Source organism: Melanotaenia boesemani, chromosome 3, assembly GCF_017639745.1.
Source record: "Melanotaenia boesemani isolate fMelBoe1 chromosome 3, fMelBoe1.pri, whole genome shotgun sequence".
In the NCBI taxonomy this organism is placed as follows: Eukaryota; Metazoa; Chordata; class Actinopteri; order Atheriniformes; family Melanotaeniidae; genus Melanotaenia; species Melanotaenia boesemani.
In genome coordinates, this window is record NC_055684.1 from 18,903,462 (window position 1) to 18,920,520 (window position 17,059).

At 37.0% G+C, this 17,059-nt stretch overlaps 1 protein-coding gene across 1 annotated transcript in view; it reads left to right on the forward strand.

The window, feature by feature from the left end:
- Window positions 1–16,009: 16,009 nt before the first annotated feature.
- Window positions 16,010–17,059, forward strand: part of LOC121636217 (plexin-A2-like) — a 78,363-nt gene continuing 77,313 nt past the window's right edge. Inside the window, exon 1 of the mRNA XM_041979515.1 lies at window positions 16,010–16,086. The gene's annotated coding sequence lies outside the window, so the exon portion shown is untranslated. The remainder of the gene's footprint in view (window positions 16,087–17,059) is intronic.

A 17,059-nucleotide genomic window follows, 5' to 3' on the forward strand; every position in this document is an offset into this window, starting at 1 on the left:
GATCATTCAAGAAAGGTAATTTCACTCAGTTTAGAAGCATTCCAAGTCCCCAAAATATCATTTTAATGCATCATTATTTGAGAGTTATTTTTATATTGGTCCTAAATCATTAAAAGTAGAATCAGTTCCCATATGTGCTTTGAAGAAAGGAACATGTGTCAGGGGTCACAATGCAAGAATCAACCACTTTCAGCAGTGGATGATTCCAGCAATGTGACAAGACCTAGCAAGATAGTAACCATAGCAATCACAGGTGCATGTCTCCCATCTGCTCCTCATACACTGGAGCATCACCTACAGCTGGATTAAACTCAGTCCAACTTAATTACTAAGTGTAGTAATCACAATTACATGTTTAATGTCCGATTTTTGTCTGTTGCAGATGTTTCCTGATGTTCTACAGAGTTGAAGTTGCACAAAATGAAACAGTTTGGTTGAGCTCTAGTTGCCTTTCTCTAAGACGAACTTGTGCAGGTTTGTAGCTTACTCAGTGTTCCACCACAGTTCCTCTTTGGCCGGGATGTGGAAGTTTGTTGAGTGGGTAGAGCATGATGAAAACATCTGCAGTGTGCTGAGCGTTTATGTTGTTTTGTGTAAAATTTTATCCATATAGGTCAGAATGTTTCTCACTGTTCAGGTTTTTTGATTAACTGATCTCGACCTCAGATAGTCTGTCATTTAAGTCTAAAGTTCATAAATTCAATTTCCTAATTTATGCTGGATCCAATTTTAAGTGTTGGCAAAAGTTTTTTTTTCTTTCAATAGTAGAGGGGAAAAAATTGTCTTCTGTTGTATTCTATACATAATCTGCTTTGACATGAGTCAAATATTAAATTATTAATATAGGAGGAAACAAAATAGCAGAAAATTAGCTTTTTAAAGTAACCTTTTTAGAAAGATCTCACAACTAATTAGGCTGATTGGCATACATTCCTAAATGTGGCATGAAATTGCCAGGTCATGTTTGTAAATGAGAATAGGTTCTTTAACATTTTACCTGAAAAAAAAAAAAAAAGATAATGGTCAAATAAAAAATAAAATAATAATAATAATAAAAACAAAAATCAAAAGGAAAATCTTTAAAAAAAAGAAAAAATGAAAATAGGCAATTTGTTTTGTTTACAAGTCAGTAACAGCTATTTTATTTATCTTTTACACTGTATCAAAACTTTCTTTAAACAGTGTCTGGTATAAATTAAATCTGGTTAAAGATGGTAGAGACATGTCCCAACCAAAATCCAGTGACTCCTGAGATGTCCCTAACATTTTCCGTCACACAAAACAGCTGCAAGATCCTACTCTCTGTCTGTCTGCTGTAAGTACAGCTTTCTAAACAATGTAAATGGTTCTGTTTTGCTCTGCTCTTTCTTTTCTTGCAAACATGGCTGGCTTTCACCGCTGCCACTCATCATGTATTTAAAGCCAGCATTAGCTAGCTCCAAAGAGCTAACAATGGTTGTGTCTTCAGTTGCAACTTCAAGAGCAAAGAAAAGGAATGTGGGCATCACGAGTTACTTTAGAGTGAGACAATGTAATTTCAAGTCACATGAAAATCACAAAGAATGATTTCCCCACTGCCATTGCGTCATTAATGGTGAACTTAATAATTGTCACTGAGCCAAAATCTTCTTCTTTAGCATGCATCAGTGTGTTATTTTGTCAAGGGACAAAATCAAAGCTGCCAGGCAGTTCAGAGAGAGGAGGAGATGCTAAGGAAGGAGGGAGAGGTACGTGAGCTTTAGTACTGTGGCTTGGGCTACAATTAAAATTTAATCAAAGTCATAATACGGCATACTAAAGTGTTTACCTGACCTTCAAATAAGACTGACAGACTTCATGGATCAAGGATTCTTTTTTGTCATTTTCATTGTGCGTACATAAAAGAACAAAATTCCGTTTCTCATCAGTGACCGCAGGGCAATAGCAAAATACATCACATAGTAAACACAATAATAAAATCATAATAGACTAATAAATATAAATAAAATAAGATAAAATCAGATAAAAACAAATAAAAACTATCTATTATCTCCCATGCAGTCAGTCTCTTAACTTGACAGGTGGCTAGCTGTCAAGGGTGATGTGAGTGGGGATGGGGGGCAGGCCATCAATAAGTCTTACAGCCTGGGGATAAAAGCTATTCAGCTTCCGTCTAGTCTTGCAGCTGATGCTGCTGTATCTCCCTCCTGAAGGCAAAAGAGAGAAGATGTGGTGGGAGGTGTGGAGCGGGTCCTTGATGATGGCAGTGGCTCTACTGATGCAGCGCTGCTGGTATAGCTCCAACAGGCAGGGGAATGAGGCATCATTGACTGTCTTGACCAGTCTGTTAAGCTGCTTTTTGTCCTTGGCACTGCATCACCCGAACCAAACCATGGGTCAGGTTGCTTTTGATGATGTCCCTGTAGAAGGTGGTGAGGTGTGTGGTGGAGAGGCCAGTTTTCATGAGCGTGCAGAGGTAGTGGAGTCTCTACTGAGCTTTTTTGAGGACTGCTGAGGTGTTGGTGGATGAAGTTAGGTCATCATTGTGAACCCCCACATACTTCACACTGCTGACCTTCTTCACAGCAGTCCTGTTCATCAAATTGCATGCTGGTAGTTGAACACTGAGTTCTTACAATTGTAAATCTGAATCCAAAGGAGTAACTGCTTCACCAGCCATGAACCTCACCACACGTCACTGATTGTAACAATAGTTTATTATTGTTTTTGTACTTCTGTTGATAGTTACATATTCTTTCAAGATTTTCTTAAGCTGATGAATTTAAGTTATGGATTTCTTGTGCTGTGTGATTAAAGTACATTTCTGTTGATGATCAGTTTTAGCTAAAAAAAACAAAGAAAAGAAAAGATATTTTGCATTATAAACTTCTGCTTGTTCAGATGTTCTGTCCACTCAGTTATATGATACAGCAAATAAACATATATCATTGGTGCAACAAAACACTTGTCTTCCAGGGACCTCTGTGCGAAACTTTTATGTTGCTACCAGCATTAAATTCAAACCTACGCCGTTGGGGTATGTAATTTAGAATGAGTTAATTTGAATGAAAAGTTCAAGGCCAACACTTAAGGGTACAGCCATCTAAAATGTTGATTTCAAGCTTGAACATCTTGACAACTGAAGTCAACTGAAATATCCAGAACAATTAAAGCTCATTTAAAGGTTTGATCTGAAACTTTGTCCTACTTTGATTTAGAGAGAGGATGGATCCTGATCAAGTACCGACTTGCTTTCTCTTATTTGCTCAGCCACTGTGCAATGATTTCCTTTTCCAAGGTAGGCACAGCAGATTACACTCTATTCTGAGCCCAGGCTTCATACACCCAGTATATTTTGAAAGAATCCAGTAATAAGGCTGAGAGCGAAAGAAACCCTGAAGAGATCTAATCAGTGCTACACATTGCACTGTGCCAGAGACCAATGTATGCTCTAGTCAGGCTCATCAGCAGCCATTTTTTAGAAACCAATTTAAGAATTATTATCACTCAAGGTCTGTGGTGCATTTCTTCTTGTGCAAATTGAACCAAAAATCGACTGTGACATTTGTGCAAAGGTTTCTGTAACCATATGGAGGCAATTCTGAAGTCGTGCTGAGCTGGTAACTAAATGGCAGCCAGACACATTTTTCTCTCTTGTTTTCACCGTTTAGACTACACTAGATCAACACACTGCATTTTAGTTAGAACCCAATTTTACATTTGACCACACATTTCCCTCTGGGATAAATAAAGTATTTTTCATTTCATTTCATTAATTCGCAGCCTCAGGAAAGGTTTCAACCAGTTCCAGCTGAATATTTTGCCACATTTTCTTCTTATAAGAAAATATCAATTTACATGGCACACAAAATTGCTTTCATCCAATAAGCCAGATGCAAATGAATTCCAGTGAACAGGGTAAAAAAAAATATAAAAGGGTTTCTAAATAATTTTATAAAAGGAGTGTTTTGTTGGTCAAAATATGAAACTGCTCTTTAAAGAAGATGCATCCTTAGTGAAGGCTTGTAATACGTTCATAAAACCTTTCACTTGCCTGGTTGATAACAAAATGGGCTTCTTTGTATATTTCTGAAAATCTCACAGAATCACAGGGGCATAAATGTGTGCAGTGGGCAAGAAACCAGTGCAATTTGGCTTTAAAAGTGTATCCTACACTTCAGGATATGAGGGAAATGCTGAATGCGCTGATTACATTCTGTCCACCTGTTCGCAGAGGGAATGACTTCCAGGAACAGGTAGAAATCCCAGCAGGGTAAGTTTGCAGTCAAGCCAAGCATGCAGGGAATATGCCATTGAGTGATGGAGCCATTCGATTGGTATAGAAAATAAGAATGAATTTAATTCCAACATATTAAAATTGAGGTGGATTAAAAAAGACACACCAGATGAATAAAGCAGCAAGTAACTCATAAAGTGTGTTTATTGACACACCCATATTTTACCAAATGATTGCTGTTTCAAGTCCATTCAATCAAGGTTGATTTGGCTAATAATTTCTGTCTGTGAATAAAAATGGAAATAAAAGAAATTATTAAAAAATGAGTTTGATACCTCACCTAAAAGAATGACAGTCTGATTTCAGTTGTCTGCGGGATATTTGTAGGAAATGGATGACATGTATTCTGAAGCAATTCTGTCTCAGGGAGACAGGCTTTCTAATTTCTGTAAACATCATGCATAGACTTATTGCCAAATGGGCAAAATATGCCCTCATCGTTACGGTGTAGAAACTACAGAAAAAGTTTTGCCAACCCAGTGAGTGGGCAGAAGAGTAACAGTTTTCTGAAAGTTAAAGGACAATTGTTCAATTGATAAACACAGGGATTGATCACAGTGTGTATGGAGAACTTTTAGCTGGTATAGTGATAAATGGGTTTAATGAAAGTAATAAAACACAAGTTTCTGACTCTAAAACTCTGTGCCTCTGACATGTTTTGATACCACACTAACATTCAGTATACACATCCCTGGGGCTGGCATTGCCCTGAAGCATCCTGGTACTGAGAAATTGCACTTAACACCTGTTTTTCTCAGGCCAGGGCATTATGTGACAGCTGCAATTTGCTTTACGGACCACGTCACATGCCAGCAGAGTGCTATCAACACACTGGTCATTTTGGACACACTCCATGGCTGATGCAGGAAAGAAACACAAGAGAGGAGGAAGTGAGGAAAAGAAAGAGAGGAAGTTACAGGGCAAGAAATAAGACAAGAATCAACATCAGACTGACTTTTACTGGCTGGAGAGAACTTGGAGAAGAGATAAAAGCCGAATTAGCCTTCATTTTGCTAAAGTTTGAAACTCTGCCAAAGTTCAGAAGTGCTGTTTTAGAAACTGGAAAATTATCAAAGGAAACATGTTAGATTTTAGCTAACAATACTAACCATAACTCACGTACTTCAAGAACTAGCTTTTATCTGGTGTTGTGTGCATTGAATATTAAACTAATCTGATCTCACAGGTTCTATCGAGGATCTCTTACTCAGTACGAGGCTTTTGTGCTTAGATAATGTATCAAAATTGCAAAACCTACATTCTCAACTTTGGAAAATAGTTGGTCAGTCATTACAAGGAATTCTATTATATTCCTACTTTTTTTTAAATAGCCTGAAAGATGGCAGAAACAGACTTTAATTTTAACCATATTCTCTCCATTAACCTTAAAAAACTGTTGTTAGTGGTAGATTTAATGAGTCCCAGATGTTTGACACAGAGCATTGATGACTCTAGGAAAATCATAAATATATATTTTTTCTTTTTCAAATGGTATGTATTTAGCTCTTTTACAGCTGTAAAAAAACACTAATATTACAATAATATATCCTGGGTGTTTTTTTTTAATAGATGTTGAACTTTGGATTTCCAGGTTCACCTGGAGCTTGTTCATCCAGGGAAAAGCATAAATAAGCAAGTGTTCCATATTGTTGAAATTTGGCATCTGATAAAAATGCAGATTTTATCCAAATGTTATTAAAGAAAAAAAATAAAACTCTACGCCTCTAAAATGCGCTTTTTCTTAACTCAGGTCTTGCTTGAATAATGAATACATTTAAGCTGTAATCTTTACATAAAAACAATATAGGAAACTGAAAACACTCCTAAAAACTTAAATTATAATACTAAAAAAAACCATAACTCTAACTGAAAATGTTTAATGACTCAAACCAACCTAACATCATCATAAAGAATATGCTGATCTTTCTCTTTGGCTTAATTTTCCCAAGTATTTGATTTGTTAAATATCATAAGCTCTGGAATAAATTAGAAGCCACAAAATGTCAGCAAATGTCAGCTGATGAAAATGCACAACTGATGGGTAAAACGGCATGTTTTCATATCACATTCACACACGATTGACTCTTGCTGTCTGCCTCTTCCTGCAATAGGATGAGGCGAAAAAAAACCTTCAATGTCAATTATGGCAATAAACCGATGATAAACAGTGTTCCTATAAACAGATCAGAGAACTTCATTTCCACACAGCTGTAACTGAGGAAAGGCTCAATTTCCTTCTAATTTAATCAAGTAAGATAATACAATTCAGTGGGAGAAATATTTTGCTCTATTTTGAATCTGTTAAAGAACTTGTGAATGAGGTCTGTGTCATTATTTTATAATTTGCAGATTTAATTTGATCTGGGAATGTGAACAAACCACACAGCTCTTGGTAGATACTACCTGAGATGTCTCATTACTCAAGCTTGAAGTGTCCTTTCATCTTGCAGTAATTGTGGTTTTGTGTTTCTGATTTTATCAATTTGTTCCAATTTTACTAATGCAGTGATTACAAAAAGGTCCTCATCTGCAATCTACAGGGATGCAAAATTGATGCCTGGCGCCACCAATCACTGTACCAAAAGTTCCTTTCTGCAGGAAACTGCAGTGTTGTTGCTATGAAATAATAGGCGGGTCTTTGATTGGAAATTCACAAAGGAAATGAAATAGTGTAGTCTTTGAATCACCTAATCTTTTAAGAGAATGGCAAATGAAAATGAAGATTTGAGTATGCAGACACAGACATGTTAAAATGTAATTTAGGTATAATTACACAGAACATCATTTACCACAATAAATAGCATTTAAAAGAAAACAATATGAATGCAAATGTGTTAACCTCTAATTCACTGTACTTCTTCCCTTGCTGTATACACCATACTGCATTTAGAGCCCAGAATGCGTTATGGTTTATACTGTAATCTGCTGGGTGATATTTAATCCTAAAAGCACAAAAGTTGCTAAACCGGAAGGAGAGTTTAAACCACCTACCACTTTCCAATGATTGATGGCAGACATGTGAATCAGATATCAACAATCATTTCATTTGTACATACAAAATGTTGTATGCACAAATGAACTGATGCTTGTGTGCTTTCATATCACCAGGGGGTAAAAGTAGACATTTTTTCTTAATGAAAAGACTAACTAATTGCTAATCTAAACACATAAAGTCATTGTTGTTGAACAAGGAAATTAATTGCTGCATTGGGATTGCACTGAAGCATCCATACTGTCCTGAAGGACGTGAGTTATAGTTAGTATTGTTAGCCAAAAAAAAAGCAGGCTAACTCAAAGACTGATACTGAATACTGTTTGATTCGTAAAGCTACAAAATAGATGATCAAACTTAATACTGTAATTCAGAATTAATGGTGTTTTAGTAAATACTTTAATATGAATGCAGTTTCACAAATATTTACTACAATATTTGGAGAATGAGCAAAAAAACAAACAACTCTGTTTTCATGTGATTTCCCTTTTTTCCTTCTAATTTAAATATTTTTGGGGAACAAAAATAAGGAAACTTAACATACAGCTCTGTCTGTCTGTCATTTTTCTTCACATTTTATAAAAGGCTTGCCTGATTCAGAGACTCCACCACATTATTTGCATGCCCATCCACTGTAAGTATTCAAGTATCTATGTATTGATAGTTTTTTTTTTCTTCAAATATAAAACTGGTAAAATAAATAAATAAATAAAAATTCATATAAAAAAATACTATTTACCCTTCCTGTTCTTTTTTAAGCCAGTCGTATTGACATCATACCTTAACCTACTGCTGAGCCTATTTTACTGTAGCTAAGATTGTTGATCATTTTTCTTTTTAAAATACTTTTCTGAAACTCAAAGTAGATTTCTTTATGTTGTTGAAATATCTTCAAGTTTCAACAGATGTTAGACTGTTTTATTTTGAAGTCTGTAGCGGCTATCTCAAGCTTTCTCTAGTGATTCTAACTGTTGTTAACAGTAACACCGTATTTGGCAGCTATGACAACTTCCCTTGTTGCATCACATGACTCAGCAGGTTTTGTAGCTGGTACTTGTAACTCAGGTAACAACTAAATTCATCATCTTTCAGTTAAATGTCTCACAGTGCTTTAAAAAGACTTGGTACAGTCATAGTAAACAAGAGGATCTTAACCATAGAGACAACTGTCTGTTTTACTTCTACAAGAAACACTTGTATTCTGTCTGATCTTTAGTTGTTTAAGTTATCTCGATACTCTAAATGTGAGGTCAGAACTACAAATGTTTTTCAAATGCTTTGCTACTAAACTTAATGATACATTTCACAGATACCTTTTAAATCTTATCTATCCAGGTAATGTTTTAACAGATAAGGTGGGTAAAAGTTTTTTTTCCCCCCCTCAACAATTCCCATGAAAGACCAGTATCTTCACGTCCCTCAATACTTTCTTATTTTCTCAGCCTCTGTGGCTCTCAGCCTTAAGACTTGTTGTTCCTATTGATGACAGTCTGTAAAAACTGGCCACAGATAATTTTTAGAGCAGTAACATCCCACAGCAGCTGGCAGCTGTTGGTTTGGTACTCTAGGTTTGGCAGGTTTTTACTCTCAAACAAAAGGTTTGTTTTCAGATTAATTTGTTTTACATGGCAGTGTGTTGTGCAGACTCTGTGATAAGTGATTAGTGGTCATCAAAAAGTACATAGACACAGTTTTTAATGTGAGATGCTGTGGCTTACTATGCTGATGATTAGGGATAAGTCTTAAAACATATTTGAAATACATAATTCTTTTCTTAAATGTGAGGACCCATGACTTTTCAAGCCCGTGATAAACTACCTTAGCTTTATAAACAATGATGAAAAATACCAAGTGAAGAATGATTTTGGAAGGTGATTTTCTTTTGGTGTTTTTTGCATTTTCTTCTCAATATAAATCACATCTCTGTCTTTGTTCCTCCCCTTGTTCATTGCCAACACACTCTCAAGATTCATGTTTGGGTTTGTTTGTCATCTTACTATTTATTCCACAGAATAATACATTTTGTCTATCTTCCTCTAGCACTGACATGATACTTTGACATGACATTTTCTCCCAAAGAGGCTGCCTTTTTGTTTCTGTCACTGGTTAGTTTTAATTAAACCATCCTTTGTACTGGCTTTAGAAGAAGAGAAATCATAAAGCAGGTGCCCTCAGATTATGTGAGACTGAAAAATTACAGGTGTATAAGTTACTAATGGGATTTATTTTTATTTTTTTCCTTTTTTTTTTTTTTTTTTTTGATCTGGTGGTTTAGAGATACGTTTCTGATTTCACCATAAAATCTACTGTTTTTATGAATAAGCTTAACTTTTTGGGATTTCTTTTCTTTTTTCATTTCCGTTAAAGTTACAGAGAATTACTAAATATTTTTGGGAATATTGGATCTTACTGAACTTAACTGAACGGTTAAGGTAAATTACTCAATCAAGTGTAATAGTAGACGTTTACAGAACTTTTCACTGATTTAGACTAAAACAGACACACATACATGCAACTCAGCTGCATGAACCCACAAACAGACCTGAAAATTGTACCTGACAGGATTTTCTTTCTTTCTTTATTGTGTTTTTTTTTATTTTTTGGGGGGGGCTGGAAATTGTGTTTGAAGCTGTTTATATGGACAATAAGACAGACAGGAAGAACATTTCTATAAGAAACCCAAGAGAGTCAAATACAAGGGAATCGATTGTTTTTTTTTTTTTCTTTTTTTGTTTTTTTTAGCACAAGCTTCCTTTTGAAGAACGTCTCATTAAAATATAGAGATGATGGATGGGAGCTAGATAAAGCCTGGTGTGTAAATGTGAGTGTTTAGGCAAAATGAGCAATATGAGGGCCTCTCAGTCCTATTCTTCACACAGTGAGGTGCAACGTTTTTGAGTGAAAGGCTTTAATGGATTTCAGTTGTTATTATTCTCTGTGTTATGACAGCTTGATTGGGCCTGTGGTCATTTTTCACTGCTGCTCTGTTTCATGCACCTCGCTTTGCCTCCTTCCAGAGATTTGTGTTGTTATGGTAATTTTTAGGAGGTAGATTGCATCTAGCTGGCTGCTCCACTCGGGTCTCGTTTGTGAGAGAAGCCCTGAGCAACTGCATAATAATCATAATAAACACATCAGAACAATACCAGAGCTTAATATCACGTACACCAGACACACTGGAGTTGTTTGAATGACCAACGTGGTTACCAAAGTAACTAATTGCAAATGTTGATGAAGCTGTGGATTTGTTTAGCCTCAGGTGCTGTGTTTTTAATTGGAGTGTCAGGTCATACTCATCTTCATGGGTGGGCAACACATCTGCATTACTTCTGAGAAAAAAGTTTGTTCGGTTTATAATTAAGGTGAGGGTTTATTTCAGAGAAGTGCCACAGTTTTGGATCAAGGTATTTCAAAAAATTAGATGCCCTATGACCAAATTTATTTACTTTATAGTGTGATGTAGAAATCTGGTAACACATTCAGAGGTTTGCATGAAATTATGTGTAAAAATGACAATTGAAAATTTATTTGCATTGCAGAAATAGCCCTTTTTTCAGTTTTATTTGTCTTAGCATTTTTAGAGGTATAAAATCCCAGTTCCCTGACACAGTGTGATAGTATATAAGGCAAAATGATTAATCTACTTTTACCTCTGTGATGTTAGAAATATTCCTACTGTATTATATACAATACCTCAGTCTCTAACTAGCCAACCATCTTGACTATTCTACCTTTATATTAGCAATGCATCTTTTTTCTATGCAAGAATTTGTGAACTTGACTTAAAAAAAAAACTCGAGAGGATGTGGATGGATTGCATGACGAGGTGGCAATCACTCCCAACACCCATAATACTTCTGCAAACTTACCAGAGACAGCTAAGATTAATGGCCTCTGTAACAGCTTGTCATCTACTCTCTACCTATTCCACAAGTTTGTTCAAGTCACGTCAGCAGGACATACCAACCATGAGAGTGTAACTTAGCTCACAGCTGCTAGGTGACTTGAATATCAATATCTGCTAAGTGTGATTGGGATTTTACATTTAAATAGTTTGGTTATGTATAAGCTCCACTCTGTTTGTCCCATTCGTTCATTTATGCCGGTTTCTTATCTTTCAATCAGCATCCTCAGCAAACACACTCTCAGCCTTTCAGAGCAGAAAACACTGCTCATTATTAACTGTTTTATTTATATTTTGCTTGGACTTTGAGGCAAAAATTAAATGAGTGTTCAGATTTACCATTCACAGCACACATGCACTTCTGTTTCCTCTCTCTGTCAGTCTATCACAACCACTCTCTGCTTTGCTTTTCATGTTTCCTTGTTTATCCTGTTACAGGTTATTTAGTTTAATGGCCTTTGATAGAGATTTTTTATTTGAGGCAGTGAAGGAATTGACCTGTTAAAAGTGCATCATTAGAGATTGGAGAAACCTCTGCACAAAACAAGGGTTTAACAAAAATAGATTAATTTACCTCTGGCTACAAATCACAGTGCAACTCTCATTTTTTCCCCCAATATGTGTAATTTTTTTTACAGACTTTTGTTTGTACAGGAGAATCAGAAGAGCTGTCAGTATGATTTTATTAAAGCTTAGTGATTGAAAGTGTCAACCTTAGCATATCTATAAACATACACACACACTTATCATCAACAATTAACACAAATAAAATAAGGCAGCCTGTTCTGTCAGGTTAAGGAGGTGGTGTATTTTACTGACTTGGAATCTGCAAAAAGCTTTAAGAAGAACAATGAGCTTACATTACAAAAATGACAACTGCTCATATAACAATAAGGTATTTATTTTCTTATAAGCAGAAAAGGGGACAAAAAATATTTTTTTAAACATATATTTAAATGTAAACTTTAAACCTACTACAGTAGATGGATGGATGGATGGATGGATGGATGGATGGATGGATGGATGGATGGAAGGATGGATGGGATTTTTTTAAAATCCTATTTCTAATTATCAATCTTGCATTGACAGTCAAGTGCTTCGTGTTGCTGTCTCAGACCAAGAGGGTTCTGCGTCTGAAGCCTCTCTGTGTGTTTACATATTCTAGGTTTCTGCTCACATACCATATGGTTAAGTGATAATAATGATTGGTCAGTGCCAGTCTTTGTGTTACTCCTGCCTCTAACAAAATGTCAGATGATCCAGCTGCCAATGATCCTGATCTGGATACAAAATCAGAATCAGATAATTTATTAAGCCCTGAGAGAAACTGGTGCAGTATGGTTTTCCTTAAAACCGTTAAATACAGTGAAATACATTTATTTATTCATTTTCTATTCTGCTTTGCCCAATTCAGGGTCATGGAGAAGATTCACCCAGCTTATCCCAGAGCTTATCCCAGCAATTAACAGGCGAGGGGCAGCTACACCCCGGACAGGTCGCAGTCCACTGCAGGGCCACAGTAAAATAAGACAAAAGGAAATAGAAAAATAAAAGTAAAAGTATGAACTACAATAAGACACTGAATTAAATAAAATATATATGCATATATATATATATATATTTATAAAACATATATAAATAATACATTAAAGATATTAATAATTAGATTAGCTCAGTATTTACAATATTAGGGGGTTTAAGGGAATTACGGGATTTGATGACCACAGGATGGAAGGATTTTCTGTGGCATTTTGTGCTGCAGTGTGTAGAATGAGTCTGTTCCTGAACATGACCCTGAAGTTGTCCATCATGTTGTGGTGAGGGTGTGAAGGATTGTCCAGTATGGACTTTAACTTGGTGTCCCAGCACTGGCACCACAGACCAATAACATAACCTGAGCATCATCTGGCAAACGTTGAAGGAAGCTTTGGCTACTTCAGAAAATAGAGAATGTTGTTGCACTTCCTGTAGATGACATCTGTGTTTTTTGTTGATTGTCAACAAACACTGCCAGATATTTATAACTCTGCACAGTGTGTACTTTCACTCCACTGATGGAAACAAAGGGCAACTGGCGGTCTTCACCTCCTCATGTCCACAACCTGTTCTTAGGTTTTTGCCACACAGAGCTGCAGATGATTCTGTTTGCACCACATGACAAAGCTGCCCACCACCACAGCTCTGTAAAGATGACGGATTCGTTCATCTTTTCTTGGCCGTTCTTTATTATTTGAACTGTCTCAGATATGGCTGTTGACACAGAAGACTTTTTAAAGAAATCTGATAATAACACATTATCATAGTAAATATTCTTTCTTTTCCATTACCTCTTTTTCTAAAGTTTAGGTAATCAATTATTGAGTTATTATTTTGAAAATCAGAACCAATTTGGTTACTGAAGGTGCTCAACATATTCCTTAACAATAACTATAGTAATAAAATATATCCTGAACACAGTATTGACCTTTTCCAATAAAATTTAGCTACTCAAACTAAAAAAAAAAAAAAAAAAAAAAAGAAAAAAGAATGCAGTGGTATTTTGTGTTTGTGTTGATAAATGTTATAAGGTTTAAACCCTATTTTTTAGAGTGGTAACCTATGACCTTTAAAATCAAAATATTCTCATTAAATCAGATTTGCTCATTGGCATTTATCTTTGAATATAATCTATAAAATGTAACTCATAGGTTGCTTAAGTTCAAAGAATGATTTCAACCAGGATTCAGCCACTATAATAATAATTGTGCGCCTTTTAAATGTGAAACTTTGCCAGAATCCAGATTCCTGTTTCCTATAATGTTATTGGAAATTAAGATTCAACAAGCGTTTTCCAATTACAATAACATAATAAGGTTTTTCGAAGAGATTGCATTCTCTGTGTGTGCACCAGGTATCTTCAAGTGTTTTTCACATGAGCAGCTAACCTGTGGCTTTTACTCTGCGTGAATTTACTCCTGAGTTATAAGCATACAAGTGGCACTCTTGAAGGAATTATTACATGAGTTTGCATAACAGCTTGGAAATTAATTCACAATTGCAATTGGTCTTGAATTAGGCCTCTGGAGAGCAGATAACATTTTCCAGCAACTCATTTACACATTGCAGTCTATAACAAAGCAACAGAACAGTCATGCCATTCATACAAGTGTGAATCATTTTACGTTTACTGTAACACATGTGCACAATGTACAGTTCCTTTACAAATATTAGCTTGTTTTTAAATACATAAGGGGATGCATTTTAATAAAGACTTCCCTTTCTCTAAAAATTTATTCAGTACATGCCTTCAAAAGCTGTTTTCATTTGGAGAACTTCTTTCAAGTGCAGCATCCTACCAGCCCTGTATGCATCTGAATACCTGCTAGCAGCACTGCTCACATGCATACTCTGCCTCAGGTGTAAGTTTTCACATTTGTTTGTTTGTTTGTCTCCCAGCCTGCTTGTTTGTGCAGTACAGTATGTGTTTGTGTGTGCGAAAGAGGGTTCATGAACTCCAGTACCTGACGAGGGGCCAGCATGGAGTAGCTGCCATCTGGTCAACCCTGAGGGAGTCCGAACTGCTCTTCCCTAACAGGTAGCCCGTCTGACATCTCTTACTCATCTCCAACCCACCAAACAGCAAATAATGAGGGAGAGACAGCTGGCTCATGGACCCTGCATACTTGCCCCCCCCCTCCTCGTCATCCTCCAACTAGCATCAGGAGTGCCTTCTGAGTTTTTCAGCAATGTAAGCATTTCTGTGGAAGTGTTTTGTTTTAATGAGTAAATGTTGGATAGAGTGGCATCAAAAGCAGGAACATCAATGCATCATGCATCATCTCTGCTCCCTAGTCACAATCACACCTTCAAGGTTGGAAGGAAACACAACTCATAAATAAAGAAGCCAACTGTAAAACACATGATCTGTATCACAGCTTTTCACTCCCACAGATGTGCGGGTAGACCATGCCTCCTGCAGATGGCAGTATTCCAAAGCAAACTTGTGGAATCTGTAGAGTGCATGTATTTGATCTTCTGAATGAAAATAAAAAGCAGTTGATTTATTGTAGAAAATGTGAATGGTTACATGGCATTACGAAATCTTATACTAGACTGTTTGCCTCCAATTGACCAAGTATGTCTTATCTGCAGGAAAGCTGTTACAACACAATTTATCTCTCTTCAGACATCGTCTACATACACAATAAAAAAACATGAAAACCGAAATACAACCTATTTGTCCATGTTGAAGTATACGAAAAAAGACTCACAAATAAGGCGTGTTTTAGATAAATGCACATCTCAGTCCAGTGGTATTAACATAGACAAGCTTGATCGAAATCATACATATCATAATCACATATTCGTGGAATGTTTCTGAAATTCATTGTTGTGTTTTTTTTTTTTTTTTTTTTTTTTTTTACTATTGATAAATAAATGAACACTGGTTTTAATTTTTTTTCTGTCTGAAAATGTATTTAAAAAATGTGCAGCAACGCGCTTAAGTTGTACCAGAGGATGACGCCACGGAGGTTGGGTCTAAAACGCACATTGTACGTGAGGTGCAAGTGAACTGATGGGTGACTTCATGTCGCACCGGGAGCCTCGCGCACATACTCACACACACAGACGCACACGCAGCGGGTCAGTGGCAGCCTGATGGAGAAAATGATCAATCCTTGAACGAGGCAGGAGGGTCAGTTGATACCGTCTCCTTCCCAGCGGCTGACTGGAAGATGCCCGCTTCTGTCCAGATGACTTTACAAGCTGTGCGTCGCGTCAGCGCAGAATAAATTAACCGGACAGTTTATTTGACTGTGTTTGGTCTCTGCGCTCATTTATTGGCGGACTGGGCAGCGGCGGGACGTTCCTCTTAGAACCTAGCAAAATCACCGGATCTGCGCTTCTTATGAATGAGTGTCTTGCTATTTCAAGGTGAGCAATATTTCCCTCCCCATTAGTGACTGATAAGCAGCTTTGTAGTGCAGTCCGGCAGGGTGCAAAAGGTGAAAGTTGTGATGACTCCACGTACCATGGACAATGTGCAGTTACTTGTTTTTAGATGCTTTATGTGCTAATTGTCACATTTCTGCTGACCACCTGTGACAAGCATGCTCTAAAAATGCATCAGCTTCAATTAACAGACAAGCTGCAGATCAGGACTGGTTTGATGCAAAGAACCTCATTCATCAGGGAATAGATTTCATTGTAATGTTCTTTAGACAAAGACTGTCACAGCTTGCTTGTGAGGATTTATCCAGAGCTTGTGGATTAGTGCATCAGATCACTGACCATCAGGAGAAAAAAAGTGTGAAGTATTTAGCCTGGAGATATAGTCAGCCTTCCACTGCTGCCCTGCCTTCTCCTGCAGCCTTGGCAGCCGGAGCAGAGCGCAAGCCACTGGGATGCTGATAAGGCTAGACAGGAGCTGAGATGGAGCCTGAGTCCGAAAGCGCACAGAGCTGTACGCAGTGCCAGCCTCAACAATGCTTTTGACCAAGTGCATCTTTGTTCAAGCCTCCATCTGTGTTTGTGTGCGTGTGTGTGTTTGTGAGGTGGCAGAGGGGGTGAGGAAGGGTGGCAGTTGGATTTGCAGCTCTTTGACTCTCACCCCTCATGCAAACCAGATGAACCCCCTCTTCTCTCTGTGTGCTCTTTCTGGTTTGGCTTATCTGGCTGGCCAGTTGGACAAGCTTTTATTCTCCTGGCCCTTCCAGAGTGGGTAAAGCCTCTCGTGGAGAGAAAGAGAGAGACTGGCTTCTCTATTGGCGTGCTTATGCCTGTCATGTGCTTCAGCATTTTATCAGTTGCCTGCTAATTTTAGGATTTAAATGAATCTCCACATTCATTCTGACTCTTTCTCTCTACTGCATTGATAACAATAAATGAAACTGAGGTTATGTCTGGG